This window comes from Sphaeramia orbicularis, unplaced genomic scaffold (genome assembly GCF_902148855.1).
Source record: "Sphaeramia orbicularis unplaced genomic scaffold, fSphaOr1.1, whole genome shotgun sequence".
Classification (NCBI taxonomy): domain Eukaryota; kingdom Metazoa; phylum Chordata; class Actinopteri; order Kurtiformes; family Apogonidae; genus Sphaeramia; species Sphaeramia orbicularis.
The window spans coordinates 242,426-261,689 of record NW_021941590.1 but is presented as its reverse complement, the minus strand read 5'-3'; the positions used below and the strand labels follow the sequence as shown (position 1 = coordinate 261,689).

The following is a 19,264-nucleotide window of genomic DNA, read 5'->3' as shown; positions in this document are numbered from 1 at the left end:
GCAGTTTGAAATGTTTCTGAAGTAATTTGAGGTGTAACTGCTGGAATGGCAGTTTCTGTGGTTGGTAATGGACTCCAACTAAAGCCTTTTCCATTCTTTAGGATCTTTTAACCCTCAGCCCTCACTGCAGGCTGTTGTTATCAGTTCGTCCGTCCGTATGTGCGTGGACTGAAGGCCAAGTGTTTTCAAGTGTGGGCATGTTACATTTCATTACAGTCCATAGTTAAAGTTTTTATTTTTCATTTTTTGGAGAGTTTGAAATGAACACAGGAGCTGATTGCAAGTGAGATGGGTTGCTTCTTAGTTTTAATACAGAAAGTAAGAAGAAAATTTTTAATACAAGACACAAGAAAAAATCGCAACAATCTGAAGTACGAATGGTAGCTCTGACGAGCAGATTGAAATATGTGTTAAGCACTTTGGTACTTCACTGAATAATTTGCTGAATGTGTACCTGTGTACCCTGCAGGTACATGAATGTGCACTTGTGTACCCTGCAGGTGTATAAGTGTGCCGTGTACCCTGCAGGTGTATAAATGTGTACCTGTGTACCCTGCAGGTGTATAAATGTGTACCTGTGTACCCTGCAGGTGTATAAATGTGTGCCAGTGTAACCTGCAGGTGTATAAATGTGTACCTGTGTACCCTGCAGGTGTATAAATGTGTACCTATGTACCCTGCAGGTGTATAAAGTGTACGTGTGTACTCTGGTGCAGGTGGCAGGTTTTCCTCGTGCTGGTCCAGCCCCTCCTTTGTTACCTGGTGGTGGGGGCTTCAGGCCTTTCTTTGGTGGCCCCCCTCCTCACACGGTCACCGAATGGGCCCCCCGCCTCCTCACGCCCCTCCAAACCACGCCCCTCCGGTTCGACACAACACCACCCACCTCCACCCCCAGCACCGCCGCATGCTGACTCAGCGGATGCATAGCCGAGGATGGTAAGGAAGGCGGGGCACCACAAGGTTTTCCGGTCAGCGCTTGCTGTTCATCACATGTCCTGACATCATTAGAAAAGTTGACAGCCATGTTCATGTGTTTAGGGACCGTGGTAGGACTGTGGGGGATCGGCGCAGCAGAGACCCCTACAGTAACCTGATGACCCGAAGGAGAAGGAGTGGGTGACCAAGATCCAGATGAGCGCTGCAGAGCACTGACCCCTACCTGGACGACTACTACTACCAGGTAGAGCTTTGTCTTTGCAAAATTAGCTTTGGAGCAGAAAATTTAGTTTTTGTCCTCTGCAGCAATACGTAATTTGATTACCCAGTAGTGGTTTGAGCTGTCATCTTCACTATTGAATTCAGCTACAATATGCCTCTCAACAATTCCAATACACATGTCAGAGTCAATGTTTCACATCCTCAATTTCCAATATTAATGCACATGACTATGTGACGACTGGCCGGTAGAGCCTTGACAAACACACAAACAAGAGGATGCCGGCAAGCAAGTATGATTGATCAGTCAAATTGTGCACAAATGCGATTAATCCAAAACTAATCAGGATCAATCCCACATCAGTGGTCCGTCTCATCAGTTTGGTCGTGTGTGGAACTAAACAAAAGGTGAACAAATGGAAAGAAAGAGATGCTGGTGTAGCAAGGCTTCTGCTGCTGCGGAATGTTAAAGCTGTGGCCACCCCCACAGCCACGGAGCACACTGTGGCCACACCCACAGCCATGGAGCACGGGAGAAGCCAAGCCACCTGATTGGTTGCCTGCAAGGAGGAGGAGAGAGAGCAGGCATGACCGAAAACAGGGAGCAAAGGCCTGCACTGGGGTGGTCCCAACAGATGAAGACCCCAAAGGCCTGCACTGGGGTGGTCCCAACAGATGAAGACCCCAAGGCCTGCACTGGTGGTCCCAACAGATGAAGACCCCAAAGGCCTGCACTGGGTGGTCCCAACAGATGAAGATCCTGAAGGCCCCAAAGGCCTGTACTGGGGTGTTCCCAACAGATGAAGACCCCAAAGGCCTGCCTGGGTGGGTGGTCCCAACAGACGAACCCCAAAGGCCTGTACTGGGTGGTGCCAACAGATGAAGACCCTGAAGACCCCGAAAACCCTGAAGAACCTGAAAACCCTGAAGACCCCAAAGACCCTGAAGACCCAAAGTATCAAATATGATGCGTTTGGTGACTTTTTGATTTCCCATAATTGTCCAGTAGATATCAGTGGTGTGACACTGACTGTGTTCAGGTGTCCAAACTTCCTTTCTTCCTTTCTAGGACACAGTTCAAAGGTAATCAGTGATCACTTTTCTGTGGTGAACACTTCATTTGTTTAAATTCTTACATATACTATGAACATCTGATATATTAGTACAAGAGAATAGAACTTTATTGACAGTGTATTCACAGTGTACTGACTAGACCTAGCTAACTGTTGGCTAGATATTAGCATTATTAATTATTACAGTTGGATCAGTTCAGGGGGTAGGAACATTTTTAAGGGGTTGTCACATATTTGATCTATTCAATTTACCCGTTCCACAAAATTTACCAGAAGTCATCAGCTAACACACACACACACACACACACTCACTTTTCTTTAAAAATGTTCCTACCCCTTGATATGATCAAACTGCATAGTTGATAATGCTAATAACTAGCCAACAGTTAGCTAGGTATAGTCAGAGAGAGAGAGACAGAGGGAGGGAGATTTTATCACAGTTCTATCTAACAAATGAAACTTGAATACAGTGATATTAAATATTATTACGTTATTGGCACAGTTATTACATTTACAAAGATTTTTTTTTTTTTTTTTTACCAGGACAATAATGTAATACCCAACCGATAACATAATAAGTTATTATGTTTTTTGGCCAAAAGTTATTATGTTATTGGTTCAGGACTTTTATGACATTGTTGGCCTATTCCATTTTGAAAATGTCTAATTCCTTCCGTTCTGGGTGGTTCTTGGGTTCTTGTCTCTTCAGACCTGTTTAACTGTAATGTGTATTTGACCTTCTGAATGGCCTTGTGTATTTTGTGTTGTGGCTGGTAGTACTGTGTTATGGCTTTACGCAGAAAATATCAGTTAACAAGTCTTTTTCAATCCATGTAGAACTACTATGAAAAGATGGAGAAACGTCAGGAAAGAGAGAGTGACAGCAGCAAGAAGGAGCACCCACCAAACTGATAACTCCACAAGTGGCCAAGGTCGAACACACCTACAGGCCAGGTAAGACCAGCTGATCAGGTTTGGACTGGGTTAACCCTAACCCAGGTAACAGAGCACCAACACACACCAGCTGATCAGGTTTGTTTTGGTTAGTGTTAACCCTAACCCTCCATCCTCTCCTGTCCTGCTTGTGTCCACATTCAGTTTGCAGGCTCTCTAGGTAAGCTGACTGTCTCTATGTCAACAACCCCCGCAAGATGATCGATGCCGTGGTGACAACTCGCACACATGACGAGGTGTGTATATGTGTGTGGGTATATATATGTGTGTGTGTTTTCCACAGCATAGATGGTGTCCATGTCCTTTGGTGATCCATTCCATTGAACCAGGGTTAATCTGTGGAGCTGTTGAACAGCTGGTATGACCTCCCCAGACCCCCACACACAGACATAGACGTCACTTACTTCACACCTCATGTGCAGCAGATGTATCCATTTTCAGTCACGGCAACATTTTTAGAGAGAACTTTGAAGTAATTTAAAATTAAAGTTAATAATTTGATTAAACTTCATAACTGCAAACTTTGACAAGAGAAATGGGTCAAACACCATCCTGCCAATAGTTGAGCTAAAGCAGACAGACAGCTAAAGCAGACAGACAGCTAAAGCACTTTAGCAGACAGACAGCTAAAGCAGACAGCCAGCCAAAGCAGACAGCTAAAGCACTTTAGCAGACAGACAGCTAAAGCAGACAGACAGCCAAAGCAGACAGCTAACGCACTTTAGCAGACAGACAGCTAAAGCAGACAGACAGCTAAAGCAGACAGCTAAAGCAGACAAACAGCTAAAGCAGACAGACAGCTAAAGCAGACAGCTAAAGCAGACAGACAGCTAAAGCACTTTAGCAGACAGACAGCTAAAGCAGACAGACAGCCAAAGCAGACAGCTAACGCACTTTAGCAGACAGACAGCTAAAGCAGACAAACAGCTAAAGCAGACAGCTAAAGCAGACAAACAGCTAAAGCAGACAAACAGCTAAAGCAGACAGCTGAAGCAGATGGCTGAAGTAGACAGACAGCTAAAGCAGGCGGCCAAAGCAGGGCTAAAGCAGGCGGCCAAAGCAGACGGGTAAAGCAGACAGACAGCTAAAGCAGACCGACAGCTAAAGCACAGGTAAAGCAGACAGACAGCTGAAGCAGACAGTCTGCACCAGTACTGTGAATGCCAGAGGCTTCAGCAGGGTCCACTGAACAGGTCCACTGGACAGGTCAACTGGACAGGGTCAGGACCACCAGTTAGGGTTAGGGTTCATCTGCATCTTCTGAAGGGATTTGATGATAGAAAGTCTGTGATTGACAGCTCCAATGGCTCACAGTCTTTATGGATTGTTTATGGACAAATTGCTCCAATCTGTTTTGTTTTCACTGTGGTCTGTGTGTTTTCTGTTTGTTTTCACTGTGGTCTGTGTGTTTTCTGTTTGTTTTAACTGTGGTCTGTATGTTTTCTGTTTGTTTTCACTGTGTCTGTGTTTTCTGTTTGTTTTCACTGTGGTCTGTTGTTTTCTGTTTGTTTTCACTGTGGTCTGTGTGTTTTCTGTTTGTTTTCACTGTGGTCTGTATGTTTTCTGTTTGTTTTCACTGTGGTCTGTGTGTTTTCTGTTTGTTTTCACTGTGGTCTGTATGTTTTTCTGTTTGTTTTCACTGTGGTCTGTGTGTTTGTTTGTTTTCTCTGTGGTGTGTGTGTTTTCTGTTTGTTTTCTCTGTGGCGTGTGGTTTTTCGTTTAACTGTGGTCTGTGTGTTTTCTGTTTGTTTTAACTGTGGTCTGTATGTTTTCTGTTTTAACTGTGGTCTGTGTGTTTTCTGTTTGTTTTCACTGTGGTCTGTGTGTTTTCTGTTTGTTTTCACTGTGGTCTGTGTGTTTTCTGTTTGTTTTCACTGTGGTCTGTGTGTTTTCTGTTTGTTTTAACTGTGGTCTGTGTGTTTTCTGTTTGTTTTCACTGTGGTCTGTGTGTTTCCTCTTTGTTTTCACTGTGGTCTGTATGTTTTCTGTTTTTTTCACTGTGGTCTGTGTGTTTTCTGTTTGTTTTCACTGTGGTCTGTATGTTTTGTTGTTTTCACTGTGGTCTGTGTGTTTTGTTTGTGTTTCTCTGTGGTGTGTGTGTTTTCTGTTTGTTTCTCTGTGGCGTGTGTTTTCTGTTTAACTGTGGTCTGTGTGTTTTCTGTTTGTTTTAACTGTGGTCTGTATGTTTTCTGTTTTAACTGTGGTCTGTGTGTTTTCTGTTTAACTGTGGTCTGTGTGTTTTGTTTGTTTTAACTGTGGTCTGTATGTTTTCTGTTTTAACTGTGGTCTGTGTGTTTTCTGTTTGTTTTCACTGTGGTCTGTATGTTTTCTGTTTTAACTGTGGTCTGTGTGTTTTCTGTTTGTTTTCACTGTGGTCTGTATGTTTTCTGTTTTAACTGTGGTCTGTGTGTTTTCTGTTTGTTTTCACTGTGGTCTGTGTGTTTTCTGTTTGTTTTAACTGTGGTCTGTGTGTTTTCTGTTTGTTTTAACTGTGGTCTGTATGTTTTCTGTTTGTTTTCACTGTGGTCTGTGTGTTTTCTGTTTGTTTTAACTGTGGTCTGTATGTTTTCTGTTTGTTTTCTCTGTGGTGTGTGTGTTTTCTGTTTGTTTTCACTGTGGTCTGTGTGTTTTCTGTTTGTTTTAACTGTGGTCTGTATGTTTTCTGTTTGTTTTCACTGTGGTCTGTATGTTTTCTGTTTGTTTTCACTGTGGTGTGTGTGTTGTTCTGTTTGTTTTCACTGGGGTCTGTAGGTTTTCTGTGTGTTTTCACTGTGGTCTGTGTGTTTTGTTTGTTTTCTCTGTGGTGTTGTGTGTTTTCTGTTTGTTTTCTCTGTGGCTGTGTTTTCTGTTTAACTGTGGTCTGTGTGTTTTTCTGTTTGTTTTAACTGTGGGCTGTATGTTTTCTGTTTTAACTGTGGTCTGTGTGTTTCTGTTTTTACTGTGTCTGTATGTTTTCTGTTTGTTTTCACTGTGGTCTGTGTGTTTTCTGTTTGTATTAACTGTGGTCCTGTGTGTTTTCTGTTTGTTTTTCCACTGTGGTCTGTGTGTTTTCTGTTTGTTTATAACTGTGGTCTGTATGTTTTCTGTTTGTTTTAACTGTGGTCCTGTGTTTTCTGTTTGTTTTAACTGTGGTCTGTATGTTTCTGTTGGTTTAACTGTGGTCTGTGTGTTTTCTGTTTGTTTTCACTGTGGTCTGTATGTTTTCTGTTTGTTTTCACTGTGGTCTGTGTGCTTTCTGTTTGTTTCACGTTGTGGTCTGTGTGTTTTCTGGTTGTTTTCATCGTGGTCTGTGTGTTTTCTGTTTGTTTTAACTGTGGTCTGTGTGTTTTCTGTTTGTTTTCCTCTGTGGTCTGTGGTGTTTCTGTTGTTTTCCATTGTGGTCTGTGTGTTTTCTGTTTGTTTTCACCTGTGGTCTGTGTGTTTTCTGTTTGTTTTAACTGTGGTCTGTGTGTTTTCTGTTTGTTTCATCGTGGTCTGTGTGTTTCTGTTTGTTTTCACTGTGGTCTGTGTGTTTCTGTTTGTTTTCATCGTGGTCTGTGTGTTTTCTGTTTGTTTTAACTGTGGTCTGTGTGTTTTCTGTTTGTTTTCTCTGTGGTCTGTGTGTTTTTCTGTTTGTTTTCCACTGTGGTCTGTGTTTTCTGTTTGTTTTCTCTGTGGTGTGTGTGTTTTCTGTTTGTGTTTCACTGTGGTGTGTGTGTTTTGTTTTGTTTTCACTGTGGTCTGTGTGTTTTCGGTTTGTTTTCACTGTGGTCTGGTGTTTCTGTTGTTTTCACTGTGGTTTTGTTTGTTTTCACTGTGGTCTGTGTGTTTTCTGTTTGTTTTCACTGTGGTCTGGTGTTTTTCTGTTTGTTTTAACTGTGGTCTGTACGTTTTCTGTTTGTTTTAACTGTGGTCTGTATGTTTTCTGTTTGTTTTAACTGTGGTCTGTGTGTTTTCTGTTTGTTTCACTGTGGTCTGTATGTTTTCTGTTTGTTTTCACTGTGGTCTGTGTGTTTTTCTGTTTGTTTTCACTGTGATCTGTGTGTTTTCTGTTTGTTTTCACTGTGGTCTGTGCGTTTTCTGTTTGTTTTCACTGTGGTCTGTGTGTTTTCTGTTTGTTTTCACTGTGGTCTGTGTGTTTTCTGTTTGTTTTCACTGTGGTCTGGGTGTCCTCTCTGTTTGCTTTCACTGTGGTCTGTTGTCCTCTGTTTGCTTTCACTGTGGTCTGTGTGTTTTCTGTGGTTCAGTCAAATGTTTGACCTTTTTCTTGACCGATTAATTCCTTCCAGGAGAAAAGAGAAGCAGGTTTGGAATAAGAGGCGACAGATCCTCTACACTGTGGAGAAGGTAGGAGGACCATGACCTTTCCAACCATTAGAAATGTGTTCATCCCACCACACCAAAGCTCCATCACACTGGGTTGTTTTCTTTGTCTCATCCAGATTACAGTTTGCTATTGGAGGTTCAAGACTTTGAAAAACGTTTTGTGCACACACCAGAGGAAGACAGGGAGGCTTTGCTGGAGCAGCACAAAACCAACACTGATCAGCTGTGCAGCTCTCTGAGGGAGAAGGAGTGGGACGACAGGTACGTCATTCAGAGCCTAACCTAAACATAACCCAACCTAAACCTTAGAATATGTAAATAGTTGTAAGTTATGTGGTAAAATCAGACTTTGTAATTTTCTAAATAAATGGATAGTTCTATGCCAGGGGTGTCCAAACTTTTTTTAAAGAGGGCCAGATCTGATAATGTGGAGACTGACAGGGGCCAGTGGTCCCTTCGGACGTTTTTTAAACAGTAAAATTACATATAAAGCGATAATTTTAAAAACAACTTTATTTTCATTGTCAAAATATCATTTTTTTAAAATGGCAATGTAACCAAATCTAAGCCACTCAGGTATGAACAAATTAAAAAAAAAAAACATTTCTGCCTTCCTTTCACATCTGGAGTCAGATAACATAGAACAAACCGTGTGGAGTATCTTAAATGTCCAAGAAGTTATAAAAATCTTAACCCCACATTCATTTTAAACATGACTTATGTGAGTAATCATTACTCATATATTACTCAGTAATGCAAAGTCTGTTAACATTTAAGATGAAAACATGACTCTTACTCTTGTCTTTCACAAAATCATTCAGAAAGTAATATTTTGTGCACATCTACAGGGGTTGGACAAAAATGGAAACACCTTCACCTCAAGATGATAATGCCCCAATCCATACAGCTAGAACTGTTAAAGAATGGCATGAGGAACATTCTAATGAAGTTGAGCATCTGTATGGCCGGCACAGTCCCCAGACCTCAACATTATTGAGCATTTATGGTCAGTTTTAGAGATTCAAGTAAGACGTTGACTTCCACCGTATCGTCTCTAAAAGAGTTGGAGGGTATTCTAACTGAAGAATGGCTGAAAATTCCTTTGGAAACAATTCACTTGTATGAATCAATACCTCGGAGAATTGAGGCTGTAATTGCCGCAAAAGGCGGACCTACACCATATTAAATTATATTTTGTTGATTTTTCAAGATGTTTCCATTATTTTGTCCAACCCCTGTACAAGTACATAACACCAGCAGTTAGAGGCAACTAACCTGGCAACTTGGTCCCTGCCTTGGTGGTGAATTCACTGAACTCACAGGTTCACATGAAGAGTCACTGTTGTGAGTTTAAAGCAGCTTGAATTTGCTTCACTTTTTCCGAACGCTCACTCCCTGCTAGCTTGTCGTATGTGTTAGCATGTTTTGTCTGCTAGTGTCTCTTTACGTTGAATTCCCTAAACAAGGCAACAGTCTCTTGACAAATTAGGCAAACACAATCACCTCGATTTTCAGTGAAAAAAATTTGTAATTCCCATCTCTCCTGGAAGCGGCAGCCCTCACTGTCAACTTTCGGTTTTTTTTTTAGAAATTAGCGAAAAGGGTTCACGGCAAGGTCACAGAGCCAGATAGAGTTAGAGTGGTGCTGCCACCATGAGGTGAAAGGAGGAACTGCATTTGGAACCTTTTATGATTCATGTACTCGGTTCAACAGTCCAAACGGGCCATAAATAATATAATATAAAACCGAAGCTGTGGGCCGTATAAAATCTGACCGCGGGCCGTGATTGGCCCCCGGGCCGGACTTTGGACATGCCTGTTTCTATGCTGTATCAGAAACCAGACTGTGACTAAAAATACTGAACCCATATGGGACTGTGTGGACCAGCTGACACTCCTAGTACTAGTAAGACCTGTTAGTGGGACTCGTAGACCTTCAGATGTTGGCTGTACAGATGGTGATCTGCTGTCATATCATTGATGAGTCCAAGGATCCCATCCACTCACAGTAGTCAGTATGTATATCAGGACTGTCCAACCCTGGTCCTCCAAGACCACTATCCTGCAAGTTTTAGATGTTTCCTCTTCCATCACACCTGATTCACATGATCAGTCTCATCCAGCTCTGCAGAAGACTGAGAACCACCGTCAGGTGAACTGGAAGAGGGAAACATCTAAAACATGCAGGGTACCGGCCCTGGAGGACCAGGGTTGGATAGTCCTGGAGGACCAGGGTTGGACAGTCCTGGTGTATATTAATGAAATAAATGGACCAATGAAAACTCTGTCTAGAGCTCATTGTATTAGTTTTGCAATACACAATGCAATTAGATGTATTTATAAAGGCTTATTTTTATTTGTTACTGGTGAACCAAACAGTTGTTAATCTGTTCATCAGTTTGCTGTGAGAACTGTGAAGGACGTAAAGTATAAGTGCCTGAACTACCTCATGCTTTTCAGTTCAGTTTTCTTGGTTCAGTCCTGTATCACACCCAGGTCTGCTCACAGGTGTGGATCACACACCAGGTCTGCTCACAGGTCTGGATCTGAAAACAGACAATCAAAGAAACAGGAGATGAAGACATGGATGAATGTCCTGGTTGTCCACCGTCCTTAGACCGTCCTTCTGGACAAAGAAAACTCCACAAACTCAGTAGAGGACCTGAGGGAGAACCATAGTGAAGGACAGATCCACTATGGATGGACAGACTGGAGATGGACCAGGACTGGAGATGGACGGACAGACTGGACATGGACCAGGACTGGAGATGGACAAGGACTGATGGACCAGGACTGGAGATGGACAGGGACTGATGGACCAGGACTGATGGACCAGGACTGGAGATGGACGGACAGACTGGAGATGGACCAGGACTGGAGATGGACCAAGACTGATGGACATCCATCTGTGGATGGATGTCCAGTCTGTAAGGATGGAGTAGGGTGGGGCACATGAGGAGGTCCATCCAGACAGGTGAGGGAGGGGCAGGAGGTCCATCCAGACTTTTCTTTAGCTCTTTTGTGCTCCACTTTTCTGATGTCTTTATGTGGATAATACTTGGTATTATGGAGCAGAGTTTAGACTGTTCCACCAGCAGATCCTGTGTGTTCTCTCCTGGTGTGTCCCAGTCCTGTGTGTTTCTATATTCACTCTTGGTCAGTTCAAAGTAGGGATGTACCGATACCACTTTTTTCCAGACCCAGTATGAGTACTTACATTTGAGTACTTGCCAATACCGAGTACCATACGAGTACTTATAATCCCATTCCAGTTGTTAGTTCCTTTTGTAAATGTGCTTTATTGTCGTTGTCATTAGTCTGACTGGAACAAAGTGCTGCTACTGACATTTAATGTGTTGGAATGAGCGTTTGTCAATTAATCCACCAGGGGCGCCGCTCTGAATTAACCATACTGGACAAATCCACATAGAAGAGTAAAGTTTTTTGAGAAGAAGAGAAAAAGTCAGTAATAACAAACGTGGAGATGACAGAGGTAACACTAATATACTAATATTGCAGTGCTTTCACTGGTAAGGTTTAAAGTTTAGCTTCAGCAGGAAGAGAAAAGAAAATGAGTGATAAGTTTCGTTTTCACTTCTGTTGGCGGCACGGTCCGCACCCCTCCGTACACCCACTGGTATTCTCATTCTGTGTATGCATCCGCGAGCACCTGGAAAACAGATGGAATGTACGCAGAGGACGCACAGAATGCTGCGTCCGTATCCGTCTGTGTCTGTAATGTTACTTGCAGTCAGCGTTACTTTTATCACCGTCATTTTTTGGTTAAATCACCACACTCTTCACACTCCACACACATTATTCCGGCTCCTCATACCTGTTGCACTGAACTGTGAATGTCACACGGCCGTAAGTGGCATCGGTGTAGTGTATCAGATATCTTTTACGAGTACGAGTACAGACACTGAGTATCGGAGCCGATGCTGATACTCGTATCGGTATCGATGCATCCCTAGTTCAAGGTCGGAGGTCACAGGTCACCTACTCCATCTTCTTCTCTCCTGAACAGAGTGAGTGATGAACAGTGTGTGATGATCATGTCAGTGAGGAAGGGCAAACGGCTCATCTCCAGGCTCCTCCCACTGCTGCCGTCAACCCAGGCTGCCTGTTGTCATGGCAATTGCCCGCAACCTTCCAGCCTTGGCCAAGAAGGACAAGCAGGACCAGGTAAATGTCCATGCATGTCACTACACATCTGTCCCATGATCAGAAAAGTAGTTTAAAGTCCAACACGACAGGATGTTTAGAGGAGTTCTGTCTGTCCAACAGTCTGTGTCCAACAGTCTGTCCAACAGTTTGTGTCCATTAGTCTGTGTCCAACAGTCTGTCCAAAAGTTTGTGTCCATCAGTCTGTGTCCAACAGTCTGTCCATCAGTCTGTGTCCAACAGTCTGTCCATCAGTCTGTGTCCATCAGTCTGTGGACATCAGTCTGTCCATCAGTCTGTGTCTAACAGTCTGCGGACATCAGTCTGCGGACATCAGTCTGCGGACATCAGTCTGTGGACATCAGTCTGCGGATATATTTAAGTGGTCCACTGTGTGTCCATCAGACTGTGGACTCGTTGAATCCAGGTGTTTTAACAGGGCTCTGGGATCCAAAACAATAAGGACTAATGTCAGAATAGAGTTTTATATTATGGGATAGATAAAAAAATGAAATAAAGTCTTCAAAAGCCTGGAATTTTGAAACGCTGTTTTCCAAACCTTGAAAAGTCTGGAATTATGTGTGAAAGTTTTAATAAAATATGGATAACGGTTTATCTCACAGTTGAATTTTAGAGTCTGTTCAAAGGCACAGAATTCTGTCAGATCATAAATACATGAGGAAACGTAGAAACAGAACATGCACACACTGGAAAATAAATACATGAGGAAACGTAGAAACAGAACATGCACACACTGGAAAATAAATACATGAGGAAACGTAGAAACAGAACATGCACACACTGGAAAATAAATACATGAGGAAACGTAGAAACAGAACATGCACACACTGGAAAATAAATACATGAGGAAACATAGAAACAGAACATGCACACACTGGAAAATGAATACATGAGGAAACGTAGAAACAGAACATGCACACACTGGAAATAAATACATGAGGAAACGTAGAAACAGAACATGCACACTGGAAAATAAATACATGAGGAAACATAGAAACAGAACATGCACACACTGGAAAATGAATACATGAGGAAACGTAGAAACAGAACATGCACACACTGGAAAATAAATACATGAGGAAACATAGAAACAGAACATGCACACATTGGAAAATAATACATGAGGAAACGTAGAAACAGACATGCACACATTGGAAAATAAATACATGAGGAAACGTAGAAACAGAACATGCACACACTGGAAAATAAATACATGAGGAAACGTAGAAACAGAACATGCACACACTGGAAAACCCTCCACCTTCAGTCCACGCCAAAGTTTTTGCACATACAAACAGAAGGACGTTGTGTAGGACATGTATGGAAACTGAACTGTACTGAGTTCCAGCGCTCTGTTCAACATGAACACGTCAGAGTGGGTGTGTTCATCTACTTCCTGTCAGCTGTGTGTGTATGTGTTTCCTGTCAGCTGTTGTGTGTTTCCTGTCTGCAGGTGCTGTGCTGGTTGGTGGAGCCAGTTTCTGCAGTCATCCAATCATTGTCAAGCTCCGCCCTCACAGACTTACTCCAGGAGCTTCAGGGGAACGAGGGCCAACTGGTACCAGTCCTGCACAGTAAGGTACGCAGACGTAGAAGAAGGGCCTGATGGGCCTGAGTCCTGGTCCCACTGGATCAAATGCTAATGTCCTCTAATGGTCCTGAGGTAAAGTCTGTCTGTCTGTGTGTTTTGTTCTTCTCTATAGTTTGGTGTGACGCTCTTGTATCTGATCCTGAGTGAAGGCGAGCGGATGCAGAGCTCGGAGCCCAACTGTCAGCTGATGGAGGACAACCGATGGTAAAGCAGTGAGCAGTTGTCTGTCCCATCTGTGAACCAGACACACTAACTGAACCTGAGCGTCTCCTCACACAGGACCGAGCTGGTGTTTTCAGTGACAAGGGAGCTGCTCAGCGTCCCCCCCTCGTCCCTGTCCCCCCCCCTCTTCACTCCTCCCAACCTGCTGTCTCTGTTCTCACGCTACGTGGACCGGCAGAGGTTGGACCTGTTACAGGACAAGCTACAGTGAGTCCCACCACCTGAGACCACAACTGTCCAACTGTCCACTGTGTGTCCATCAGTCTGTGGACATATTGAACTGGTCCACTGTGTGTCCAACAGTCTGTGGACCCGTTGAATCCAGGTGTTTCTGTTCTAACAGGGCTCTGGGATCCAAAACAATAAGGACTAATGTCAAAATAGAGTTTTATATTATGGGATAGATATCCTATTGATTATCAGTATTGATGTTTGTGTGTCCGATCTTCATGAACAGAACATCTGACAGCTGGAGACATGATGTGTCCACAGATTTATGTCCATAGAGTTGATCAACCTCAGTATTTGACTGTAGTTGAAGGGTAGATGTTTGTTCCTCAGTCAGATGTGATGACAGTAGATAGAAATGAGTGTTTACAGTCAGAATAGGACAAGTATTACAGACATTTACAGAAGAACACTGAAAGTCACAGTCAGGGAGAAAAAAAAAACAATGTTGATTTAATTCAGTCCAAACCATCTGTGAGTCATTTTAGAAACAAAGAGAACAAGTGTTCAGAGAACTCAAACCTCCTCCGAGCACCCCGAATGGTGTGCATGTGACTATTTCTGTTTAAACATACAGCAGAAACAGTTGAAGCTTGGTACCAGTCATGTGTCTGTCCAATTAGATTCAATTCCAATCAATATTTGTTCAGTTCTAATGAAACATGTGTGGTAAATGGGATTTTCAATGTAAATGTCCACAGAGTCCACATTCCACAGTGGATGTGGACAATTTAGTTCCACATACAAGATGTTGTTCTAAGCTACAGGTGGATCCAATTGGAGGCTAATCGAAGTCGTTTGGAATTTTGGATGAATTTTGGAAAATTGCTCAGTGATGACAGGAAAATTGTAGATGTTGTGACCTTGCTGTGACCTTGAACTTTGGCCGACTTGGCCCAAAATGTAATGGGTTGGTCCCAGGGCCTAGGCCTATCTGTGGGAAAGATTTGGGAAAGATGGGGGGGAAGAGTTTTCCACTAAAGTTGAGAACATACAAACTAGAAGCACTCGGAGAGCGCAGACCTCCACCAAGACAGATCAGTGCCCCCCCCCCCCCCAATCACCACCAAAATTTACTCCTTTGTTCCTTCTGCTAGTACCAACATTTCCTGAAATTTTCATCCAAATCCATCCATAACTTTTTGAGTTATCTTGCACACAGACAGACAAACTAACGCTAGCAAAAACATAACCTCCCTGGTGGAGGTAACTATCCTTTAACAATAAAAAATGTATAATCTGAATAAATGTGAACAACCTGACACACACAAAGCAAAGTGATCACAATACCTCCTGGTGGAGGTAATAATTGAACCCAAACGAACCAACCAGTGTCCTTAAAGGTTAGGGTTTGGTGACTTGTACCTGTCCTTTAGGGTTAGGTGACTTGTACCTGTCCTTTAGGGTTAGTCCTCTTTCATTGTTTTTTCAACAGCCTCTTTTGTTCCTTCTCTTACAGGATCTCCAACTTGTCCAGGTAGAAGTTACTACAACATCACATGACGACCCCTCCTTCCCCACCCAATGCAGACGTGTGTGTGTGTGTGTGTGTGTGGTCTAAATGTGAATCCATGGTGGATCATTTTAATTCAGCTAAATCTCTCGTCACATTTTGTTTTTTGGTTAAATGTGTGTGTGTTTGCTCTGTGGTTTGTGTGCGTGTGTGTGTGTGTGTGTGTGTGTGCAGCTGTGACAGTTTGAATGACAATTATAATGAAATCTGCATTTTTAAATATCTTGTTTACAATTATGCCTGTGATGAACCTTCAAATTAAAAAAGTATTTCTATTATATAAATGTCTTTGTTGTCTTTGGGTAGTCACTAACACCAGGAACATGTGTGTGAACAGTCCACTCTGAAATAAACCCCTTTACCTTCAACCCTCAGCTCCCACCCCTGCCCCAACCCTAACCCTGTCCATGTCTGAACGGGGCTGCAGTCCACCCAGACCCCAGCACCAACACCAACCTCAGCCCCAGGGTTAGGGTTAGGGTTATTTTATGAAAAAAACAAACTAAAAATATGAATAATATTCATAAAAATATTAATATAGACTGGACATCAATTTTATGAGGTGTTTGCTGAAGTTCCTCTTTAGTATAATAATTTGAAACTGGTTTGGAGTCGCTGGGTCACATGACTGAAAAGCTATTGAAAAATTTAAATATTTTCTTAAAGATAATATTCATTGTGTGGGTGTATATATATATATATATATATATATATATATATATATAAGGGTAGAGACTGCGATCTGGTAGGATCGGCGATTCTACCAGTAGAAACTCCGATCAGAGTCTCTACTGGTAGAAACTCCGATCCTGCCAGTAGAAGGGTTAGGGTTCGGATCGGACTTTCTACCAGTAGAGACTCTGATCGGAGTCTCTACTGGTAGAATCGCCGATCCTACCAGATCGCAGTCTCTACCCTGACATATATATATATATATATATATATATATATATATATATATATATATAATATATATACAAAGTTATGTCATAATTATTGCAAAACTGCAATTCAGCTTTGACATTTCATTGGTTCTCTGACATTTAAATGAGTAAAGTTTTCTCCAGCGTTTAAAGCACTTATTTATTGATAGTCCCTAAGGCCGCGGCTCTGGAATGTCCAACCCGCTGCGGACTTCACCTCGGTTTGACGATCTGATTTCCGTCAGTGCGACAGTGAATGTAGCTGCTAGCTACGGTGTCACTTCTGACCAAACAGTCACTGAAGAAACAGACACAAAACAGATACAAACATCCGTGACCTTTTCAGCTCACACAGTATCTAATAGGAAATGGATTTTTTGTCCGTCACTAAAGCAAGGTCCGTGTAAAAGTTGTCGGAACAATTTCACCAGCTCCATGAATGTAGTTAACGCTAGCGGCGAACTGTTAGCCAGAGGTGGGTAACAGCTAGCTGTTAGCCGTTAGCCGAAGTGAGTAGATTGACACCGTGTAATGTGGCAGTCCTCGTCTGAAGTGCTTGACCTTGTAAAAGTGAGACTGTTCCAGTCGTGTTTGGAAACACGGCAACTTTCACAGACGTCGTGTCTTTTGTGGATTGATATGTCTGACGGTATCCGTACATTCATTTATTATTGTGTTAGAGGACTCAACAGGTGGCTCCGTGGCGCAATGGATAGCGCATTGGACTTCTAGGTAGCCTTAGAGAGGTTATTCAAAGGTTGTGGGTTCGAGTCCCACCGGAGTCGCATTTTCATTACTGCGAAGTACTTGTTGAATTTATGTGTTCTTTCACTGTATTTATCTTTTGTCATGTGTTAGTGTTTAATAAACAGACATAATGTGAATCTTATACAGTAGGACTGGTGTGAGGATCAGATGCTGCTTTATTATTTTATTTGATGAATTATTTACAGTAATTTGGGGAAAAATAAATACCTCCAAAGTCTGAGAAGTGAAGCACAGTAAACCCTAACCCTAATAAAATATGAGAGACAAACAAGGTTCCCCTGCATTTTCCGTTTATTTTCTTCCCTAGGTATGTGTGGTGTGTGTGTATGTATGAGTGTGTGTATGTGTGTATGAATATAGTGTATCTATGAATGTGTGTGTGTGTATGAATGTGTGTGTGGGTGTATGTATGTATGTGTGTATGAATGTGTATGTATGAATGTATGTGTGTGTATGTGTGTGTGTATGAATGTGTGTGTGGGTGTATGTATGTATGTGTGTATGAATGTGTGTATGAATATATGTGTATCTATGAATGTGTGTGTGTATGTATGAGTGTGTGTGTATGTATGTGTGTATGAATATATGTGTATCTATGAATGTGTGTGTATGTATGTGTGTATGAATATATGTGTATCTATGAATGTGTGTGTGTGTGTGTGTATGTGTATGTGTGTATGAATATATGTGTATCTATGAATGTGTGTGTGTATGTATGAGTGTATGTGTGTATGAATATATGTGTATCTATGAATGTGTGTGTGTGTATGTATGAGTGTATGTGTGTATGTATGTGTGTATGAATATATGTGTATCTATGAATGTGTGTGTATGTATGAGTGTATGTGTGTATGTATGTGTGTATGAATATATGTGTATCTATGAATGTGTGTGTGTGTATGAATGTGTGTATGTATGAATGTATGTGTGTGTATGTATGAGTGTATGTGTGGGTGTGTGTATGTATGTATGTGTGTATGAATGTGTGTGTGTATGAATGTGTGTATGTATGAATGTATGTGTGTATGTATGAGTGTATGTGTGTGTATGAATGTGTGTGTGGGTGTATGTATGTATGTGTGTATGAATGTGTGTGTGTATGAATGTGTGTATGTATGAATGTATGTGTGTGTATGTATGAGTGTATGTGTGTGTGTATGAATGTGTGTGTGGGTGTATGTATGTGTGTATGAATGTGTGTGTATGAATGTATGTGTGTGTGAGAAAAACAAAAAACAGCAGAGGGACAGCAGGAGGATTAGCCACAAGTAGAAAGAAGAATCCGCAGGACTGAGAAACACACACACATTAAAAGTGAAAAGAGAAGAGAACACGTGTGAAGGAGAAGTGTTTAGAGTGTGGACTGCAGGCCCAGTGGAGTCCAGGACCAAAAAAAGTCCAGGTGAACCGTGTGTGGAGCAGAAGGGACGTCCAGTCCTGGCACAAGTGTCTTTAGCAAAGCCGGCATCACGGTAAAAGGACCAGTGTGGACCAAAGGCGCAGCCGCGCACACGCAGGGGCCATGCACAGCAAAGGACTCCCGGATGGGTTCAGCAGCCGGCACTGGGAAGAATCTGAAAATGACACAAACGCTGAGGAATAAATGACCTCAGTGAATAAATGACAGAGTTAGCCATCTAGGCTCGCAGCTACAGCAGCAGGGTGAGCAGAAGCAGCGCATGCAGGAGAATATACCAGTACTTCCAGGTGAACCCCTGGGACTTTGCCTGGTGTTCTGGGTTACAGAATGACGGAACAGGAAGCAGCGGTGGGTCTCCTGGTCTGTACTTACAATTTGTGCACTGCGGCGCAGGCAGGAAACTGTGGGAAGAGAGGGACAAGTGTGTGTGAAGGCTGTGGAGGCCCCGCCCAGCTCTGTGGGGGCCCCGCCCAGCTCTGTGGGGGCCCCGCCCAGCTCTGTGGGGGCCCTGCCCAGTTCTGCTCTGCTCCGGCCCTGTTAGAAAAGGCTCCTGTCTGCTCCCACTGGGAGACACAACAGAGTAACAGCAACAAAAAACAAATAAATGAACTGCACACCAATGAATACAATAACAAAACTAAAAAACACACACTCATGCACACACATACACACACATTCATACACACACATACACACATTCATACACACACATAGATATACATGCACACACATACATACATTCATACACACACTAGATATACATGCACACACATACGCACGCACACACATACACTTGCACTACATGCACACACCACATATACACACATATACACACAACTGTACACACCACATACACACTTGCACATACACGCACGCACACACACATTCATACACACACACATACATACACACATTCACACAAATGCA

At 42.5% G+C, this 19,264-nt stretch overlaps 1 non-coding gene and 1 pseudogene across 1 annotated transcript; both read left to right on the top strand.

Moving 5' to 3' along the window:
* LOC115416318 (protein PAT1 homolog 1-like) overlaps positions 1-15,359 on the top strand; it is a 34,267-nt pseudogene extending 18,908 nt beyond the window's left edge.
* Positions 15,360-16,843: 1,484 nt separating this feature from the next.
* On the top strand, positions 16,844-16,934 carry trnar-ucu (transfer RNA arginine (anticodon UCU)). The gene is given in 2 exon segments: positions 16,844-16,880; positions 16,899-16,934. It is a non-coding gene; the product is annotated as a tRNA-Arg (tRNA).
* The last annotated feature ends 2,330 nt before the right edge of the window (positions 16,935-19,264 follow it).